General features: G+C 52.5%; 1 non-coding gene across 1 annotated transcript; it reads right to left on the bottom strand.

Annotated features, from left to right (window-relative positions):
* Positions 1-74, bottom strand: TRNAT-GGU (transfer RNA threonine (anticodon GGU)). Its single transcript has one exon. It is a non-coding gene; the product is annotated as a tRNA-Thr (tRNA).
* Between the last annotated feature and the right edge of the window lie 15,745 nt (positions 75-15,819).

Here is a 15,819-nt window from a genome sequence, read left to right on the forward strand (position 1 = left end):
ATCCTGGTCCGGGGTTCGAACCCGGGACCACCGCTTCACCGGAGCAGTCGCTCTACCAACTGAGCTAACCGGGACGGCAAGCTTATGGTAGGGCGAGAGCGAATTGATCAATAACTCGAAGTAGGAAAAGTGTTCATCAAATTTTTAGGGGAATCCCCCAAGGTGGAGTAGATTTGTAGTAAGGGAGTAATTACTCATTGACATCCACCCAAGCGCAGCCATACGGCTACAAAGGAAAGCTATACAGCTTTCTCAGAAACTTCGCAGTTAAAGAAAAATTCGTAGTGGTCCGGGGTTCGATCCCGGGACCACCGCTTCACCGGAGCAGTCGCTCTACCAATCGAGCTAACCGGGACGGCAAGCTTACGGTAGGCCGAGAGCGAATTGATCAATAACTCGAAGTGGGAAAAGTGTTGATCAAATTTTTAGGGGAATCCCCCAAGGTGGAGTACATTTGTAATAAGGGAGTAATTACTCATTGACATCCACCCAAGCGCAGCCATACGGCTACAAAGGAAAGCTATACAGCTTTCTCAGAAACTTCGCAGTTAAAGAAAAATTCGTAGTGGTCCGGGGTTCGATCCCGGGACCACCGCTTCACCGGAGCAGTCGCTCTACCAATTGAGCTAACCGGGACGGCAAGCTTACGGTAGGGCGAGAGCGAATTGATCAATAACTCGAAGTGGGAAAAGTGTTGATCAAATTTTTAGGGGAATCCCCCAAGGTGGAGTACATTTGTAATAAGGGAGTAATTACTCATTGACATCCACCCAAGCGCAGCCATACGGCTACAAAGGAAAGCTATACAGCTTTCTCAGAAACTTCGCAGTTAAAGAAAAATTCGTAGTGGTCCGGGGTTCGAACCCGGGACCACCGCTTCACCGGAGCAGTCGCTCTACCAATTGAGCTAACCGGGACGGCAAGCTTACGGTAGGGCGAGAGCGAATTGATCAATAACTCGAAGTGGGAAAAGTGTTGATCAAATTTTTAGGGGAATCCCCCAAGGTGGAGTACATTTGTAATAAGGGAGTAATTACTCATTGACATCCACCCAAGCGCAGCCATACGGCTACAAAGGAAAGCTATACAGCTTTCTCAGAAACTTCGCAGTTAAAGAAAAATTCGTAGTGGTCCGGGGTTCGATCCCGGGACCACCGCTTCACCGGAGCAGTCGCTCTACCAATTGAGCTAACCGGGACGGCAAGCTTATGGTAGGGCGAGAGCGAATTGGTCAATAACTCGAAGTGGGAAAAGTGTTGATCAAATTTTTAGGGGAATCCCCCAAGGTGGAGTAGATTTGTAGTAAGGGAGTAATTACTCATTGACATCCACCCAAGCGCAGCCATACGGCTACAAAGGAAAGCTATACAGCTTTCTCAGAAACTTCGCAGTTAAAGAAAAATTCGTAGTGGTCCGGGGTTCGAACCCGGGACCACCGCTTCACCGGAGCAGTCGCTCTACCAATTGAGCTAACCGGGACGGCAAGCTTACGGTAGGGCGAGAGCGAATTGATCAATAACTCGAAGTGGGAAAAGTGTTGATCAAATTTTTAGGGGAATCCCCCAAGGTGGAGTACATTTGTAATAAGGGAGTAATTACTCATTGACATCCACCCAAGCGCAGCCATACGGTTACAAAGGAAAGCTATACAGCTTTCTCAGAAACTTCGCAGTTAAAGGAAAATTCGTTCTGGTCCGGGGTTGGAACCCGGGACCACCGCTTCACCGGAGCAGTCGCTCTAGCAATTGAGCTAACCGGGACGGCAAGCTTATGGTAGGGCGAGAGCGAATTGGTCAATAACTCGAAGTGGGAAAAGTGTTGATCAAATTTTTAGGGGAATCCCCCAAGGTGGAGTAAATTTGTAATAAGGGAGTAATTACTCATTGACATCCACCCAAGCGCAGCCATACGGTTACAAAGGAAAGCTATACAGCTTTCTCAGAAACTTCGCAGTTAAAGAGAAATTCGTACTGGTCCGGGCTTCGAACCCGGGACCACCGCTTCACCGGAGCAGTCGCTCTAGCAATTGAGCTAACCGGGACAGCAAGCTTATGGTAGGGCGAGAGAGATTTGATCAATAACTCGAAGTTGGAAAAGTGTTGATCAAAGTTTTAGGGGAATCCCCCAAGGTGGAGTAGTTGTAATAAGTATTTGTAATAAGGGAGTAATTACTCATTGACATCCACCCAAGCGCAGCCATACGGCTACAAAGGAAAGCTATACAGCTTTCTCAGAAACTTCGCAGTTAAAGAAAAATTCATCCTGGTCCTGGGTTCGAACCCGGGACCACCGCTTCACCGGAGCAGTCGCTCTACCAATTGAGCTGACCGGGACGGCAAGCTTATGGTAGGGCGAGAGCGAATTGATCAATAACTCGAAGTGGGAAAAGTGTTGATCAAATTTTTAGGGGAATCCCCCAAGGTGGAGTAGATTTGTAGTAAGGGAGTAATTACTCATTGACATCCACCCAAGCGCAGCCATACGGCTACAAAGGAAAGCTATATAGCTTTCTCAGAAACTTCGCAGTTAAAGAAAAATTCGTCGTGGTCCGGGGTTCGAACCCGGTACCACCGCTTCACCGGAGCAGTCGCTCTACCAATTGAGCTAACCGGGAGGGCAAGCTTATGGTAGGGCGAGAGCGAATTGATCAATAACTCGAAGTGGGAAAAGTGTTGCTCAAATTTTTACGGGAAACCCCCAAGGTGGAGTAGATTTGTAATAAGGGAGTAATTACTCATTGACATCCACCCAAGCGCACCCATACGGCTACAAAGGAAAGCTATACAGCTTTCTCAGAAACTTCGCAGTTAAAGGAAAATTCGTCCTGGTCCGGGGTCCGAACCCGGGACCACCGCTTCACCGGAGCAGTCGCTCTAGCAATTGAGCTAACCGGGACGGCAAGCTTATGGTAGGGCGAGAGCGAATTGATCAATAACTCGAAGTGGGAAATGTGTTGATCAAACTTTTAGGGGAATCCCCCAAGGTGGAGTAGATTTGTAGTAAGGGAGTAATTACTCATTGACATCCACCCAAGCGCAGCCATACGGCTACAAAGTAATGTAGAAGAACTTCTTGCTGGGCGAGTTGGTGCATAGCTTTCTTGGGATGGCGTTGCGCACACGAACAAACGTACACAGGAAGAGGCAGAAGACAGAAAGAGCGCTCTTTCTGAGACACCCAGATCCCACCCGCGCAATTTCTGCGCCACTACTAATGGAATATAATGAGCACCTCGGCGAACAAGGCTTCAGAGGGCACGGTGTTACCGTGACCAACGCATCGGTGAACCCTTTACTGTTCACCCAGGTCACGCTGTAGAAGACAGTCAAATTTTTGGTTGCATCCGGCGCCATCAGCAGTCAAGCCACATGGCAAAGCCCTGGCATTCGCGTCCGCTTGAGACACCCAGATCCCAACAGCGCAATTTCTGCGCCACTACTAATGGAATATAAGGAGCACCTCGGCGAACAAGGCTTCAGAGGGCACGGTGTTACCGTGACCAACGCATCGGTGAACCCTTACTGTTCACCCAGGTCACGCTGTAGAAGACAGTCAAATTTTTGGTTGCATCCGGCGCCATCAGCAGTCAAGACACATGGCAAAGGCCTGGCATTCGCGTCCCCTTGAGACACCCAGATCCCACCCGCGCAATTTCTGCGCCACTAATAATGGAATATAAGGAGCACCTCGGCGAACAAGGCTTCAGAGGGCACGGTGTTACTGTGACCAACGCTTGGTGAACCCTTTACTGTTCATCCAGGTCACGCTCTCGAAGACAGTCAAATTTTTGGTTGCATCCGGCACCATCAGCAGTCAAGACACATGGCAAAGGTCTGGCATTCGCGTCCCCTTGAGACACCAAGATCCCACCCGCGCAATTTCTGTGCCACTACTAATGGAATATAAGGAGCACCTCGGCGAACAAGGCTTCAGAGGGCACGGTGTTACCATTAAAAACGCATCGGTGAACCCATTACTGTTCACTCAGGTCACGCTGTAGAAGACAGTCAAATTTTTGGTTGCATCCGGCGCCATCAGCAGTCAAGACACATGGCAAAGGCCTGGCATTCGCGTCCCCTTGAGACACCCGGATCCCAACCGCGCAATTTCTGCGCCACTACTAATGGAATATAAGGAGCACCTCGGCGAACAAGGCTTCAGAGGGCACGGTGTTACCGTGACCAACGCATCGGTATCGGTGAACCCTTTACGTTTCACCAGGGTCACGCTGTAGAAGACAGTCAAATTTTTAGTTGCACCCGGCACCATCAGCAGTGAAGACACATGGCAAAGGCCTGGCATTCCCGTCCCCTTGAGACACCCGGATCCCAACCGCGCAATTTCTGCGCCACTACTAATGGAATATAAGGAGCACCTCGGCGAACAAGGCTTCAGAGGGCACGGTGTTACCGTGACCAACGCATCGGTATCGGTGAACCCTTTACGTTTCACCCAGGTCACGCTGTAGAAGACAGTCAAATTTTTGGTTGCACCCGGCACCATCAGCAGTCAAGACACATGGCAAAGGCCTGGCATTCCCGTCCCCTTGAGACACCCGGATCCCAACCGCCCAATTTCTGCGCCACTACTAATGGAATATAAGGAGTACCTCGGCGAACAAGGCTTTAGAGGGCACGGTGTTACCGTGACCAACGCATCGGTGAACCCTTTACTGTTCGCCAGGTCACGCTGTAGAAGACAGTCAAATTTTTGGTTGCACCCGGCACCATCACCAGTCAAGACACATGGCAAAGGCCTGGCATTCGCGTCCTCTTGAGACACCCGGATCCCAACCGCGCAATTTCTGCGCCACTAATAATGGAATATAAGGAGCAACTCGGCGAACAAGGCTTCAGAGGGCATGGTGTTACCGTGACCAACGCATCGGTGAACCCTTTACCGTTCACCCAGGTCACGCTGTAGAAGACAGTCAAATTTTTGGTTGCACCCGGCACCATCAGCAGTCAGGACACATGGCAAAGGCCTGGCATTCGCGTCCCCTTGAGACACCAAGATCCCACCCGCGCAATTTCTGCGCCACTACTAATGGAATATAAGGAGCACCTCGGCGAACAAGGCTTCAGAGGGCACGGTGTTACCATTAAAAACGCATCGGTGAACCCATTACTGTTCACTCAGGTCACGCTGTAGAAGACAGTCAAATTTTTGGTTGCATCCGGCACCATCAGCAGTCAAGACACATGGCAAAGGCCTGGCATTCGCGTCCGCTTGAGACACCCGGATCCCAACCGCGCAATTTCTGCGCCACTACTAACGGAATATAAGGAGCACCTCGGCGAACAAACTTCAGAGGGCACGGTGTTACCGTGACCAACGCATTGGTGAACCCTTTACTGTTCACCCAGTTCACGCTGTAGAAGACAGTCAAAGTTTTGGTTGCATCCGGCGCCATCAGCAGTCAAGACACATGGCAAAGCCCTGGCATTCGCGTCCCCTTGAGACACCCAGATCCCACCCGCGCAATTTCTGCGCCACTACTAAAGGAATATAAGGAGCACCTCGGCGAACAAGGCTTCAGAGGGCACGGTGTTACCGTGGCCAACGCTTGGTGAACCCTTTACTGTTCACCCAGGTCACGCTGTAGAAGACAGTCAAATTTTTGGTTGCATCCGGCGCGATCAGCAGTCAAGACACATGGCAAAGGCCTGGCATTCGCGTCCCCTTGAGACACCCGGATCCCAACCGCGCAATTTCTGCGCCACTACTAATGGAATATAAGGAGCACCTCGGCGAACAAGGCTTCAGAGGGCACGGTGTTACCGTGACCAACCCATCGGTATCGGTGAACCCTTTACGTTTCACCCAGGTCACGCTGTAGAAGACAGTCAAATTTTTAGTTGCACCCGGCACCATCAGCAGTCAAGACACATGGCAAAGGCCTGGCATTCCCGTCCCCTTGAGACACCCGGATCCCAACCGCGCAATTTCTGCGCCACTACTAATGGAATATAAGGAGCACCTCGGCGAACAAGGCTTCAGAGGGCACGGAGTTACCGTGACCAACGCATCGGTATCGGTGAACCCTTTACGTTTCACCCAGGTCACGCTGTAGAAGACAGTCAAATTTTTGGTTGCACCCGGCACCATCAGCAGTCAAGACACGTGGCAAAGGCCTGGCATTCCCGTCCCCTTGAGACACCCGGATCCCAACCGCCAAATTTCTGCGCCACTACTAATGGAATATAAGGAGTACCTCGGCGAACAAGGCTTTAGAGGGCACGGTGTTACCGTGACCAACGCATTGGTGAACCCTTTACTGTTCGCCAGGTCACGCTGTAGAAGACAGTCAAATTTTTGGTTGCACCCGGCACCATCACCAGTCAAGACACATGGCAAAGGCCTGGCATTCGCGTCCTCTTGAGACACCCGGATCCCAACCGCGCAATTTCTGCGCCACTAATAATGGAATATAAGGAGCAACTCGGCGAACAAGGCTTCAGAGGGCACGGTGTTACCGTGACCAACGCATCGGTGAACCCTTTACTGTTCACCCAGGTCACGCTGTAGAAGACAGTCAAATTTTTGGTTGCACCCGGCACCATCAGCAGTCAAGACACATGGCAAAGGCCTGGCATTCGCGTCCCCTTGAGACACCCGGATCCCAACCGCGCAATGTCTAAGCCACTACTAATGGAATATAAGGAGCACCTCGGCGAAAAAGGCTTCAGAGGGCACGGTGTTACCGTGACCAACGCATCGGTGAACCCTTTACTGTTCACCCAGGTCACGCTGTAGAAGGCAGTCAAATGTTTGGTTGCATCCGGCGCCATCAGCAGTCAAGACACATGGCAAAGCCCTGGCATTCGCGTCCCCTTGAGACACCCAGATCCCACCCGCGCAATTTCTGCGCCACTACTAATGGAATATAAGGAGCACCTCGGCGAACAAGGCTTCAGAGGGCACGGTGTTGCCATGACCAACGCATCGGTGAACCCATTACTGTTCACTCAGGTCGCGCTGTAGAAGACAGTCAAATTTTTGGTTGCATCCGGCACCATCAGCAGTCAAGACACATGGCAAAGGCCTGGCATTCGCGTCCCCTTGAGACACCCGGATCCCAACCGCGCAATTTCTGCGCCACTACTAATTGAATATAAGGAGCAACTCGGCGAACAAGGCATCAGAGGGCACGGTGTTACCGTGACCAACGCATCGGTGAACCCTTTACTGTGAACCCAGGTCACGCTGTAGAAGGCAGTCAAATTTTTGGTTGCATCCGGCGCCATCAGCAGTCAAGACACATGGCAAAGCCCTGGCATTCGCGTCCCCTTGAGGCACCCAGATCCCACCCGCGCAATTTCTGCGCCACTACTAATGGAATATAAGGAGCACCTCGGCGAACAAGGCTTCAGAGGGCACGGTGTTACTGTGACCAACGCTTGGTGAACCCTTTACTGTTCATCCAGGTCACGCTCTCGAAGACAGTCAAATTTTTGGTTGCATCCGGCGCCATCAGCAGTCAAGACACATGGCAAAGGCCTGGCATTCGCGTCCCCTTGAGACACCCAGATCCCACCCGCGCAATTTCTGCGCCACTAATAATGGAATATAAGGAGCACCTCGGCGAACAAGGCTTCAGAGGGCACGGTGTTACTGTGACCAACGCTTGGTGAACCCTTTACTGTTCATCCAGGTCACGCTCTCGAAGACAGTCAAATTTTTGGTTGCATCCGGCACCATCAGCAGTCAAGACACATGGCAAAGGTCTGGCATTCGCGTCCCCTTGAGACACCAAGATCCCACCCGCGCAATTTCTGTGCCACTACTAATGGAATATAAGGAGCACCTCGGCGAACAAGGCTTCAGAGGGCACGGTGTTACCATTAAAAACGCATCGGTGAACCCATTACTGTTCACTCAGGTCACGCTGTAGAAGACAGTCAAATTTTTGGTTGCATCCGGCGCCATCAGCAGTCAAGACACATGGCAAAGGCCTGGCATTCGCGTCCCCTTGAGACACCCGGATCCCAACCGCGCAATTTCTGCGCCACTACTAATGGAATATAAGGAGCACCTCGGCGAACAAGGCTTCAGAGGGCACGGTGTTACCGTGACCAACGCATCGGTATCGGTGAACCCTTTACGTTTCACCAGGGTCACGCTGTAGAAGACAGTCAAATTTTTAGTTGCACCCGGCACCATCAGCAGTGAAGACACATGGCAAAGGCCTGGCATTCGCGTCCCCTTGAGACACCAAGATCCCACCCGCGCAATTTCTGCGCCACTACTAATGGAATATAAGGAGCACCTCGGCGAACAAGGCTTCAGAGGGCACGGTGTTACCATTAAAAACGCATCGGTGAACCCATTACTGTTCACTCAGGTCACGCTGTAGAAGACAGTCAAATTTTTGGTTGCATCCGGCACCATCAGCAGTCAAGACACATGGCAAAGGCCTGGCATTCGCGTCCGCTTGAGACACCCGGATCCCAACCGCGCAATTTCTGCGCCACTACTAACGGAATATAAGGAGCACCTCGGCGAACAAACTTCAGAGGGCACGGTGTTACCGTGACCAACGCATTGGTGAACCCTTTACTGTTCACCCAGTTCACGCTGTAGAAGACAGTCAAAGTTTTGGTTGCATCCGGCGCCATCAGCAGTCAAGACACATGGCAAAGCCCTGGCATTCGCGTCCCCTTGAGACACCCAGATCCCACCCGCGCAATTTCTGCGCCACTACTAAAGGAATATAAGGAGCACCTCGGCGAACAAGGCTTCAGAGGGCACGGTGTTACCGTGGCCAACGCTTGGTGAACCCTTTACTGTTCACCCAGGTCACGCTGTAGAAGACAGTCAAATTTTTGGTTGCATCCGGCGCGATCAGCAGTCAAGACACATGGCAAAGGCCTGGCATTCGCGTCCCCTTGAGACACCCGGATCCCAACCGCGCAATTTCTGCGCCACTACTAATGGAATATAAGGAGCACCTCGGCGAACAAGGCTTCAGAGGGCACGGTGTTACCGTGACCAACCCATCGGTATCGGTGAACCCTTTACGTTTCACCCAGGTCACGCTGTAGAAGACAGTCAAATTTTTAGTTGCACCCGGCACCATCAGCAGTCAAGACACATGGCAAAGGCCTGGCATTCCCGTCCCCTTGAGACACCCGGATCCCAACCGCGCAATTTCTGCGCCACTACTAATGGAATATAAGGAGCACCTCGGCGAACAAGGCTTCAGAGGGCACGGAGTTACCGTGACCAACGCATCGGTATCGGTGAACCCTTTACGTTTCACCCAGGTCACGCTGTAGAAGACAGTCAAATTTTTGGTTGCACCCGGCACCATCAGCAGTCAAGACACGTGGCAAAGGCCTGGCATTCCCGTCCCCTTGAGACACCCGGATCCCAACCGCCAAATTTCTGCGCCACTACTAATGGAATATAAGGAGTACCTCGGCGAACAAGGCTTTAGAGGGCACGGTGTTACCGTGACCAACGCATTGGTGAACCCTTTACTGTTCGCCAGGTCACGCTGTAGAAGACAGTCAAATTTTTGGTTGCACCCGGCACCATCACCAGTCAAGACACATGGCAAAGGCCTGGCATTCGCGTCCTCTTGAGACACCCGGATCCCAACCGCGCAATTTCTGCGCCACTAATAATGGAATATAAGGAGCAACTCGGCGAACAAGGCTTCAGAGGGCACGGTGTTACCGTGACCAACGCATCGGTGAACCCTTTACTGTTCACCCAGGTCACGCTGTAGAAGACAGTCAAATTTTTGGTTGCACCCGGCACCATCAGCAGTCAAGACACATGGCAAAGGCCTGGCATTCGCGTCCCCTTGAGACACCCGGATCCCAACCGCGCAATGTCTAAGCCACTACTAATGGAATATAAGGAGCACCTCGGCGAAAAAGGCTTCAGAGGGCACGGTGTTACCGTGACCAACGCATCGGTGAACCCTTTACTGTTCACCCAGGTCACGCTGTAGAAGGCAGTCAAATGTTTGGTTGCATCCGGCGCCATCAGCAGTCAAGACACATGGCAAAGCCCTGGCATTCGCGTCCCCTTGAGACACCCAGATCCCACCCGCGCAATTTCTGCGCCACTACTAATGGAATATAAGGAGCACCTCGGCGAACAAGGCTTCAGAGGGCACGGTGTTGCCATGACCAACGCATCGGTGAACCCATTACTGTTCACTCAGGTCGCGCTGTAGAAGACAGTCAAATTTTTGGTTGCATCCGGCACCATCAGCAGTCAAGACACATGGCAAAGGCCTGGCATTCGCGTCCCCTTGAGACACCCGGATCCCAACCGCGCAATTTCTGCGCCACTACTAATTGAATATAAGGAGCAACTCGGCGAACAAGGCATCAGAGGGCACGGTGTTACCGTGACCAACGCATCGGTGAACCCTTTACTGTGAACCCAGGTCACGCTGTAGAAGGCAGTCAAATTTTTGGTTGCATCCGGCGCCATCAGCAGTCAAGACACATGGCAAAGCCCTGGCATTCGCGTCCCCTTGAGGCACCCAGATCCCACCCGCGCAATTTCTGCGCCACTACTAATGGAATATAAGGAGCACCTCGGCGAACAAGGCTTCAGAGGGCACGGTGTTACTGTGACCAACGCTTGGTGAACCCTTTACTGTTCATCCAGGTCACGCTCTCGAAGACAGTCAAATTTTTGGTTGCATCCGGCGCCATCAGCAGTCAAGACACATGGCAAAGGCCTGGCATTCGCGTCCCCTTGAGACACCCAGATCCCACCCGCGCAATTTCTGCGCCACTAATAATGGAATATAAGGAGCACCTCGGCGAACAAGGCTTCAGAGGGCACGGTGTTACTGTGACCAACGCTTGGTGAACCCTTTACTGTTCATCCAGGTCACGCTCTCGAAGACAGTCAAATTTTTGGTTGCATCCGGCACCATCAGCAGTCAAGACACATGGCAAAGGTCTGGCATTCGCGTCCCCTTGAGACACCAAGATCCCACCCGCGCAATTTCTGTGCCACTACTAATGGAATATAAGGAGCACCTCGGCGAACAAGGCTTCAGAGGGCACGGTGTTACCATTAAAAACGCATCGGTGAACCCATTACTGTTCACTCAGGTCACGCTGTAGAAGACAGTCAAATTTTTGGTTGCATCCGGCGCCATCAGCAGTCAAGACACATGGCAAAGGCCTGGCATTCGCGTCCCCTTGAGACACCCGGATCCCAACCGCGCAATTTCTGCGCCACTACTAATGGAATATAAGGAGCACCTCGGCGAACAAGGCTTCAGAGGGCACGGTGTTACCGTGACCAACGCATCGGTATCGGTGAACCCTTTACGTTTCACCAGGGTCACGCTGTAGAAGACAGTCAAATTTTTAGTTGCACCCGGCACCATCAGCAGTGAAGACACATGGCAAAGGCCTGGCATTCCCGTCCCCTTGAGACACCCGGATCCCAACCGCGCAATTTCTGCGCCACTACTAATGGAATATAAGGAGCACCTCGGCGAACAAGGCTTCAGAGGGCACGGTGTTACCGTGACCAACGCATCGGTATCGGTGAACCCTTTACGTTTCACCCAGGTCACGCTGTAGAAGACAGTCAAATTTTTGGTTGCACCCGGCACCATCAGCAGTCAAGACACATGGCAAAGGCCTGGCATTCCCGTCCCCTTGAGACACCCGGATCCCAACCGCCCAATTTCTGCGCCACTACTAATGGAATATAAGGAGTACCTCGGCGAACAAGGCTTTAGAGGGCACGGTGTTACCGTGACCAACGCATAGGTGAACCCTTTACTGTTCGCCAGGTCACGCTGTAGAAGACAGTCAAATTTTTGGTTGCACCCGGCACCATCACCAGTCAAGACACATGGCAAAGGCCTGGCATTCGCGTCCTCTTGAGACACCCGGATCCCAACCGCGCAATTTCTGCGCCACTAATAATGGAATATAAGGAGCAACTCGGCGAACAAGGCTTCAGAGGGCATGGTGTTACCGTGACCAACGCATCGGTGAACCCTTTACCGTTCACCCAGGTCACGCTGTAGAAGACAGTCAAATTTTTGGTTGCACCCGGCACCATCAGCAGTCAAGACACATGGCAAAGGCCTGGCATTCGCGTCCCCTTGAGACACCAAGATCCCACCCGCGCAATTTCTGCGCCACTACTAATGGAATATAAGGAGCACCTCGGCGAACAAGGCTTCAGAGGGCACGGTGTTACCATTAAAAACGCATCGGTGAACCCATTACTGTTCACTCAGGTCACGCTGTAGAAGACAGTCAAATTTTTGGTTGCATCCGGCACCATCAGCAGTCAAGACACATGGCAAAGGCCTGGCATTCGCGTCCGCTTGAGACACCCGGATCCCAACCGCGCAATTTCTGCGCCACTACTAACGGAATATAAGGAGCACCTCGGCGAACAAACTTCAGAGGGCACGGTGTTACCGTGACCAACGCATCGGTGAACCCTTTACTGTTCACCCAGTTCACGCTGTAGAAGACAGTCAAAGTTTTGGTTGCATCCGGCGCCATCAGCAGTCAAGACACATGGCAAAGCCCTGGCATTCGCGTCCCCTTGAGACACCCAGATCCCACCCGCGCAATTTCTGCGCCACTACTAATGGAATATAAGGAGCACCTCGGCGAACAAGGCTTCAGAGGGCACGGTGTTACCGTGACCAACGCTTGGTGAACCCTTTAGTGTTCACCCAGGTCCCGCTGTAGAAGGCAGTAAAATTTTTGGTTGCATCCGGCGCCATCAGCAGTCAAGACACATGGCAAAGGCCTTGCATTCGCGTCCCCTTGAGACACCCGGATCCCAACCGCGCAATTTCTGCGCCACTACTAATGGAATATAAGGAGCACCTCGGCGAACAAGGCTTCAGAGGGCACGGTGTTACCGTGACCAACGCATCGGTATCGGTGAACCCTTTATGTTTCACCCAGGTCACGCTGTAGAAGACAGTCAAAATTTTAGTTGCACCCGGCACCATCAGCAGTCAAGACACATGGCAAAGGCCTGGCATTCCCGTCCCCTTGAGACACCCGGATCCCAACCGCGCAATTTCTGCGCCACTACTAATGGAATATAAGGAGCACCTCGGCGAACAAGGCTTCAGAGGGCACGGTGTTACCGTGACCAACGCATCGGTATCGGTGAACCCTTTACGTTTCACCCAGGTCACGCTGTAGAAGACAGTCAAATTTTTGGTTGCACCCGGCACCATCAGCAGTCAAGACACATGGCAAAGGCCTGGCATTCCCGTCCCCTTGAGACACGCGGATCCCAACCGCCCAATTTCTGCGCCACTACTAATGGAATATAAGGAGTACCTCGGCGAACAAGGCTTTAGAGGGCACGGTGTTACCGTGACCAACGCATTGGTGAACCCTTTACTGTTCGCCAGGTCACGCTGTAGAAGACAGTCAAATTTTTGGTTGCACCCGGCACCATCACCAGTCAAGACACATGGCAAAGGCCTGGCATTCGCGTCCTCTTGAGACACCCGGATCCCATCCGCGCAATTTCTGCGCCACTAATAATGGAATATAAGGACCAACTCGGCGAACAAGGCTTCAGAGGGCACGGTGTTACCGTGACCAACGCATCGGTGAACCCTTTACCGTTCACCCAGGTCACGCTGTAGAAGACAGTCAAATTTTTGGTTGCATCCGGCGCCATCAGCAGTAAAGACACATGGCAAAGGCCTGGCATTCGCGTCCCCTTGAGACACCCGGATCCCAACCGCGCAATTTCTGCGCCACTACTAATGGAATATAAGGAGCACCTCGGCGAACAAGGCTTCAGAGGGCACGGTGTTACCGTGACCAACGCATCGGTGAACCCTTTACTGTTCACCCAGGTCACGCTGTAGAAGACAGTCAAAGTTTTGGTTGCATCCGGCGCCATCAGCAGTCAAGACACATGGCAAAGCCCTGGCATTCGCGTCCCCTTGAGCCACCCAGATCCCACCCGCGCAATTTCTGCGCCACTACTAATGGAATATAAGGAGCACCTCGGCGAACAAGGCTTCAGAGGGCACGGTGTTACCGTGACCAACGCATCGGTGAACCCTTTACTGTTCAGCCAGGTCACGCTGTAGAAGACAGTCAAATTTTTGGTTGCATCCGGCGCGATCAGCAGTCAAGACACATGGCAAAGGCCTGGCATTCGCGTCCCCTTGAGACACCCGGATCCCAACCGCGCAATTTCTGCGCCACTACTAATGGAATATAAGGAGCACCTCGGCGAACAAGGCTTCAGAGGGCACGGTGTTACCGTGACCAACCCATCGGTATCGGTGAACCCTTTACGTTTCACCCAGGTCACGCTGTAGAAGACAGTCAAATTTTTAGTTGCACCCGGCACCATCAGCAGTCAAGACACATGGCAAAGGCCTGGCATTCCCGTCCCCTTGAGACACCCGGATCCCAACCGCGCAATTTCTGCGCCACTACTAATGGAATATAAGGAGCACCTCGGCGAACAAGGCTTCAGAGGGCACGGAGTTACCGTGACCAACGCATCGGTATCGGTGAACCCTTTACGTTTCACCCAGGTCACGCTGTAGAAGACAGTCAAATTTTTGGTTGCACCCGGCACCATCAGCAGTCAAGACACGTGGCAAAGGCCTGGCATTCCCGTCCCCTTGAGACACCCGGATCCCAACCGCCAAATTTCTGCGCCACTACTAATGGAATATAAGGAGTACCTCGGCGAACAAGGCTTTAGAGGGCACGGTGTTACCGTGACCAACGCATTGGTGAACCCTTTACTGTTCGCCAGGTCACGCTGTAGAAGACAGTCAAATTTTTGGTTGCACCCGGCACCATCACCAGTCAAGACACATGGCAAAGGCCTGGCATTCGCGTCCTCTTGAGACACCCGGATCCCAACCGCGCAATTTCTGCGCCACTAATAATGGAATATAAGGAGCAACTCGGCGAACAAGGCTTCAGAGGGCACGGTGTTACCGTGACCAACGCATCGGTGAACCCTTTACTGTTCACCCAGGTCACGCTGTAGAAGACAGTCAAATTTTTGGTTGCACCCGGCACCATCAGCAGTCAAGACACATGGCAAAGGCCTGGCATTCGCGTCCCCTTGAGACACCCGGATCCCAACCGCGCAATGTCTAAGCCACTACTAATGGAATATAAGGAGCACCTCGGCGAAAAAGGCTTCAGAGGGCACGGTGTTACCGTGACCAACGCATCGGTGAACCCTTTACTGTTCACCCAGGTCACGCTGTAGAAGGCAGTCAAATGTTTGGTTGCATCCGGCGCCATCAGCAGTCAAGACACATGGCAAAGCCCTGGCATTCGCGTCCCCTTGAGACACCCAGATCCCACCCGCGCAATTTCTGCGCCACTACTAATGGAATATAAGGAGCACCTCGGCGAACAAGGCTTCAGAGGGCACGGTGTTGCCATGACCAACGCATCGGTGAACCCATTACTGTTCACTCAGGTCGCGCTGTAGAAGACAGTCAAATTTTTGGTTGCATCCGGCACCATCAGCAGTCAAGACACATGGCAAAGGCCTGGCATTCGCGTCCCCTTGAGACACCCGGATCCCAACCGCGCAATTTCTGCGCCACTACTAATTGAATATAAGGAGCAACTCGGCGAACAAGGCATCAGAGGGCACGGTGTTACCGTGACCAACGCATCGGTGAACCCTTTACTGTGAACCCAGGTCACGCTGTAGAAGGCAGTCAAATTTTTGGTTGCATCCGGCGCCATCAGCAGTCAAGACACATGGCAAAGCCCTGGCATTCGCGTCCCCTTGAGGCACCCAGATCCCACCCGCGCAATTTCTGCGCCACTACTAATGGAA

Source organism: Amblyomma mixtum, chromosome 1, assembly GCF_055824585.1.
Source record: "Amblyomma mixtum isolate Tamu chromosome 1, ASM5582458v1, whole genome shotgun sequence".
Classification (NCBI taxonomy): Eukaryota; Metazoa; Arthropoda; class Arachnida; order Ixodida; family Ixodidae; genus Amblyomma; species Amblyomma mixtum.